Source organism: Triticum aestivum, chromosome 7D, assembly GCF_018294505.1.
Source record: "Triticum aestivum cultivar Chinese Spring chromosome 7D, IWGSC CS RefSeq v2.1, whole genome shotgun sequence".
In the NCBI taxonomy this organism is placed as follows: domain Eukaryota; kingdom Viridiplantae; phylum Streptophyta; class Magnoliopsida; order Poales; family Poaceae; genus Triticum; species Triticum aestivum.
In genome coordinates this window covers 527,410,841-527,417,335 of record NC_057814.1, presented here as the reverse complement: position 1 = coordinate 527,417,335, position 6,495 = coordinate 527,410,841, and positions in this window count along the sequence as shown.

The window sequence follows — 6,495 nt, the reverse complement described above, 5'->3', positions numbered from 1 at the left end:
CTTGAGCTTGTTCTTTTTCTTCTCCGGTAGGCGTAGAACGAGTTCGCCAACGTTATAAGTTTTGGCCCGTACTTCTCTGCTTTGATACCTTCGAGCATGTTGCTGATAGAATGCGGAACGGGCTTTTGCCACGTCACGCTCCTCCTCCAGGGCGTCCAAACTGTCCTGCCGATCGAGCTCGGCCTCTTTTTCTTCATACATGCGCACTCGAGGTGAGTCATGAATTATGTCGCAGGGCAGTACCGCCTCTGCGCCGTACACCATAAAAAACGGTGTGTATCCGGTAGTGCGATTCGGCGTGGTCCGCAGCCCCCATAGTACGGAGTCGAGCTCCTCTACCCAGTGCGTGTTTGATTCCTTTAAGGACCGCACTAATCTGGGTTTAATGCCGCTCATGATAAGACCATTTGCTCGCTCGACTTGACCGTTAGTTTGCGGGTGATAGACAGAAGCATAATCGAGCTTGATGCCCATGTTGCTGCACCAAAGTTTTACCTCGTCGGCTGTAAAGTTCGAGCCGTTGTCGGTGATGATGCTGTGGGGGATGCCATAACGGTGTACAACCCCAGATATGAAGTCTATCACTGGTCCGGATTCAGCCGTTTTGACTGGTTTGGCTTCTATCCATTTGGTGAATTTGTCCACCATGACCAATAGGTATTTTTTCTTATGGGTTCCCCCTTTGAGGGGTCCGACCATATCAAGCCCCCAGACCGCAAAGGGCCAAGTAATGGGGATTGTTTGGAGAGCGGTAGGCGGCATATGGCTTTGGTTTGCAAAAAGCTGGCAACCGACGCAACGTTGAACAAGGTCCTGTGCGTCTGCTCGGGCCGTCGGCCAATAGAAACCTGTACGGAAGGCCTTGCTTACAAGGGCCCGGGCTGCGGCGTGGTGGCCGCCGAGTCCAGCATGGATTTCTGCCAAAAGCTTCCGCCCTTCCTCTTCGGAGATGCACCTTTGAAGGACTCCGGTAGTGCTTTTCTTATAAAGCTCTCCCTCGTGGACCTTGTAGGCTTTAGACCGCCGCACTATGCAGCGTGCCTCATTTTGGTCCTCGGGTAGTTCCTGCCTGGTTAGGTAGGCCAGGAATGGTTCTGTCCACGGGGCGATGACGGCCATTATCACGTGGGCTGAAGGTGTTATTTCGGTGGCAGAGCCTCCGATTGTGTCAGAGTGTTCGGTATCTGGTGTTGTGGCCGGGTCCGGACTATTGTTACCGGTGTCCCCTTCCCATACCACGGATGGCTTAAACAGCCTTTCCAAGAAGATGTTAGGTGGGACAGGGTCGCGCTTAGCGCCGATACGGGCGAGGATATCCGCCGCCTGATTGTTTTCCCGAGCCACATGGTGGAATTCAAGCCCCTCGAACCGAGCTGACATTTTGAGGGCGTTGCGATAAGCCCATTTTCGGATCCTTGGCGTCGAAGTCTCCATTTATTTGGGATATTGCGAGGTTCGAGTCCCCACGCACCTCCAGGCGTTGAATGCCCATGGAAACTGCCATCCGGAGACCATGTAACAGGGCCTCGTATTCGGCTGCGTTGTTGGAGTCTGTGTATAGTATTTGGAGTACGTATTGGACTGTATCTCCGGTGGGGGACGTCAGGACGACGCCAGCCCCCAGACCAGCCAGCATTTTAGAGCCGTCGAAGTGCATGATCCAATTGGAGTACGCGCCGTATTCTTTAGGGAGTTCGGCTTCTGTCCACTCGGCGACAAAATCGGCCAGTACTTGCGACTTAATGGCTCGCCGTGGTCTATATGTTATGTCGAACGGGAGGAGCTCGATAGCCCATTTGGCAATCCGGCCCGTGGCATCGCGGTTGTTTATTATGTCGTTGAGTGGTACTTCCGAGGCCACCGTAATTGAACACTCTTGAAAGTAGTGTCGTAATTTCCGGGATGCCATAAATACCGCGTATGCTATCTTTTGATAATGTGGGTACCGTGATTTGCATGGAGTGAGGACAGTGGATACATAGTATACCGGCTTTTGAAGTGGGAATTTATGTCCGTCCGTCTCTCGTTCGACGACGAGCACTGCGCTTACAACTTGGTGAGTTGCCGCTATATATAACAGCATTGGTTCGCCGACATTTGGCGCGGCCAAGATTGGGTTGGTGGCCAGGATGGCTTTTATTTCTTCCAATCCGGCCGTGGCCGCATCCGTCCACTCGAAGTGTTCGGTGCGCCGAAGAAGGCGATAAAGGGGTAGTGCCTTTTCTCCTAATCGGGAGATAAAGCGGCTTAAGGCCGCCACGCATCCAGTTAATTTCTGGATTTGCTTGAGGTCAGTTGGGATAGCCAACTGTGACAGAGCTCGGATTTTAGCCGGATTTGCTTCAATTCCTCTACTGGAGACGATGAAGCCCAGGAGCTTTCCGGCGGGCACGCCGAAAACGCATTTTTCCGGATTGAGCTTGATGTCGTATGTTCGGAGATTGTCGAACGTGAGCCTCAAGTCGTCTATTAAGGATTCGACGTGTCTGGTTTTAACGACCACATCGTCTACGTATGCCTCCACTGTTTTGCCGATCTGTTTTTCCAGGCATGTCTGAATCATGCGTTGATACGTTGCACCGGCGTTCTTAAGCCCGAAAGGCATGGTGTTAAAACAGAAGGGGCCGTATGGGGTGATAAATGCCGTTGCGGCTTGGTCGGACTCCGCCATCTTAATTTGATGGTATCCGGAGTATGCGTCGAGGAAACACAATGAGTCGTGTCCTGCAGTAGCGTCGATAATTTGATCGATGCGGGGGAGGGGGAAGGGATCCTTGGGGCAAGCCTTGTTAAGGTCCTTGAAATCGACACATAGGCGCCAGGATTTATCCTTCTTTGGTACCATCACCAGGTTTGCTAGCCAGTCCGGATGTTTTATTTCTCTAATGAATCCGGCCTCCAGTAACTTGGCTAGCTCCTCTCCCATGGCTTGTCGCTTAGGTTCAGAGAAACGCCGAAGAGTCTGCTTGACCGGCTTGAATCCCTTTAGAATGTTAAGGCTATGCTCGGCCAGCCTGCGTGGGATTCCTGGCATGTCTGAAGGATGCCAGGCGAATATGTCCCAATTCTCGCGCAGGAACTCCCGTAGTGCGGCGTCTACAGCGGGGTTTAACTGTGCCCCGATGGATGCTGTTTTTGTAGGGTCCGTTGGGTGGACTTGGAATTTGACTATTTCATCCGCTGGTTTAAAAGAGGTGGACTTGGATCTTTTGTCGAGTATCACGTCGTCCCTGTCCACTGTGGAGCGCAGCGCAGTTAATTCCTCGGCCGCGAGGGCTTCGGATAATGCCTCGAGGGCCAGTGCGGCTGTTTTGTTTTCGGCGCGGAGTGCTATGTCCGGATCACTAGCTAGAGTGATGATTCCATTGGGCCCGGGCATTTTGAGCTTCATGTACCCGTAATGGGGTATGGCTTGGAAGATCGTGAATGCCTCCCGCCCTAGAAGGGCGTGGTATCCGCTACTGAACGGGGCCACTTGGAATGTGATTTCTTCGGACCTATAATTCTCCGGCGTGCCGAATACCACATCTAGTGTGATTTTCCCAGCGCATCGTGCCTCCCGACTAGGGATGATTCCTCTGAAGGTCGTGCTGCTTTGCTCAATGCGGTTTCTGTCTATTTCCATTTTTTGAAGAGTCTCCTCATAGATGAGGTTTAATCCGCTGCCGCCGTCCATGAGCACTTTATTAAGCCGAAAGCCGTCCACAATTGGACTAAGGACCAAAGCGGCTGGTGCTCGGACTGTTCGGAATTTAGGTTCGTCACTGGCATTGAAGGTGATAGCCGTGTCGCTCCATGGATTTATTGCTGCCATGTGGCAGACTTCGGCAAGGCTGCGGAGTGCTCGCTTACGCCTATTATTTGAGGCGAAGGTCTCGAAGACTGTCAATACTGTATTGTTGTTATCCACGGGATGGTGCTCTGCGGTATTTTTAATGAGGAGATCCTCACCGCTCTTGGCCACCTGCCGGAGTACCCAACATGCTCTAAGGCTGTGTGTTGGTATGGTATCCGTTGTACTGTGAATTTTGCATGGCCCATTAAGCCATCCCTCCAATACGGTTCCACGCCCTGTAGTGGGCTTTTGCTTCTTTGTAATTGGGTCGGGCGACTTACGAGAGTGCACCCTTTTAGTTCGGACTGGGGGTTTTGTCAGAGCCGGAGCATCCCAAAATTTTGTTTGGGTTTTCCAGGCGCTTTCCATCGCACAGTACTTCCGTACTATGGCCGCCAAGTCAGCGAAGTGTGCTATGTCACGGCGACTTATGGCGTTGAGGATTCCCTTGTCCGTGCAATTATTGCAAAAGAATGAAATTGCGTCTTCCTCGCGACAGTCCTTGACCTTGTTCATTACAAGGAGGAATCTGGCCCAATAGTGGTGTACTGTCTCCTGGGGCTCTTGTCTAATGTGGGAAAGATCGTTTATATCTGGGTGGGTGGGTGGATTTAAGTCCGAACCTTGACCCGATCTGAGACCCAGGGGCGGAGGAGTTTCCGATCTTGGAAGTTCGGGCTCCGGGATGTTGCCCGATAGGTCTGGCCCGCTGCCTGATTCTAGGTTCAGGGTTTGGGCGATGTCCTCCCGTAGACGGGTATCCGGCTCAGAGAGCTCGGGAATCCGGACATAGTTTGTCCTCAAGATAGAGGAAGAATCGCCGCATTGCTCCTCCACCACCGCTATCTGATGGGTGACCGGCGGGGAGTTAATCTCCCTTTGGTCGGGTTTAAGCCCGATCTGATCATAGTCTGTAGCGACTCCCAAAGCGGCGATGCGATCCAAGAGCTCGTTCAAAGAAGAGAGTTCTATTGGATCCAACTGCTCGGCGAGTCCCGAGCTGACGTGGAGGCTGTTTTCGATGACCCGAGAAGTCATCGTCGGCGCAGCGGCCGAACAGGCGGTCATGACGAAACCGCCTAGTCGGAGAGTTTGGCCTACAGCCAGGGCTCCCCCAGAAGTGATGTTGTCCTTGAAAACGAGGCGAGCCATCCAGCCTTATGATGACGGCACAGTGGAACTCTCAATGAAAGCACCAATGTCGGTGTCAAAACCGGCGGATCTCGGGTAGGGGGTCCCGAACTGTGCGTCTAAGGCGGATGGTAACAGGAGGCGGGGGACACAATGTTTACCCAGGTTCGGGCCCTCTCGATGGAGGTAATACCCTACTTCCTGCTTGATTGATCTTGATGATATGAGTATTACAAGAGTTGATCTACCACGAGATCGTAGAGGCTAAACCCTAGAAGCTAGCCTATGGTATGATTGTTGTTGTCCTACGGATTAAACCCTCCGGTTTATATAGACACCAGAGGGGGCTAGGGTTACACAAATTCGGTTACAAGGGAGGAGATCTACCTATCCGTATTGCCAAGCTTGCCTTCCACGCCAAGGAGAGTCCCACCCGGACACGGGTCGAAGTCTTCAATCTTGTATCTTCATAGTCCAACAGTCCGGCCAAAGGATATAGTCCGGCTGTCCGAGGACCCCCTAATCCAGGACTCCCTCAACCCTGTCAAATATTTGCACCCAATATGACTGACACACTGCCACGGGAGGAGGATTTATCTTTTGGAAAGAATAAACCACACGCAAATTACACTGAGCCGCTGAACCATTATTTCAATTTGACCGTACCATTTACCACACCTACCAACCCTGGCCTCGCAACCCAGCAGAAGGCCGGAACCGTCCGATGCAAATTTGTAGTTTTGGGGGACACGTGGCTTCATCCTGCTCTACTAGGCGGCGGAGCAAGAGGTGGCGTTGGGTCCCCAAGTTACTCCAAAGGGACGCCGCTCTGCATTCCACCTCGACCTCAGAACCCTCCCCTGCTCCTCTGCAGAGAGCTCCAACAATGGCCAACTTTCCCATCAATGTTATCCCCTACCTCCCGCCGGGGATGACCGTGGAGCTTGGGCCACCGGACCGTAGGGTGCGCGACGATATGGTGATCGGTCCTGTCCCTCCGCTACGCCACGACTTCCTCGCCATCGCTGAAGCCAACAGGGTCATCCCCTTCCACTTCAAGGCTGAGCTCCGTCACATCATTGAAGGTTTGCTTCACGAATTTGAGTTTTCCCTACCGAAGCTGGTGACCACCCCCTGGGTGTTGGCATTTTTGGATTTGTGAACACGATTGTGAGAGATGTTGTAGTTGGTACCACGTTTGAGATTGATGAGGATGAGTTCGATGAACATGTGGTGATTTCCATCGTTCCTCATGACGCTGCTCTTAATATGCGTGTTACTTCCTTTGGGCCGGAGATCTGGTTGCTTTACATTGGATTTCCCTATGATTACCAGACACAGCACTACATGCATAAATCTGTGGATAAGTTTGGGCAGTTGATTGAGTGGCATAATCCTCGTGGGGATCGTCGATTTGTGCTGCTCAAAGTTAGAGTTATCCATCTCAACTTTGTCCCTAAGAGCCTAGTCATGCATCAGCTTGGGGGTGCACGGCAAAGCTGGACTATTGCTGTCACCATGCTTAGGAG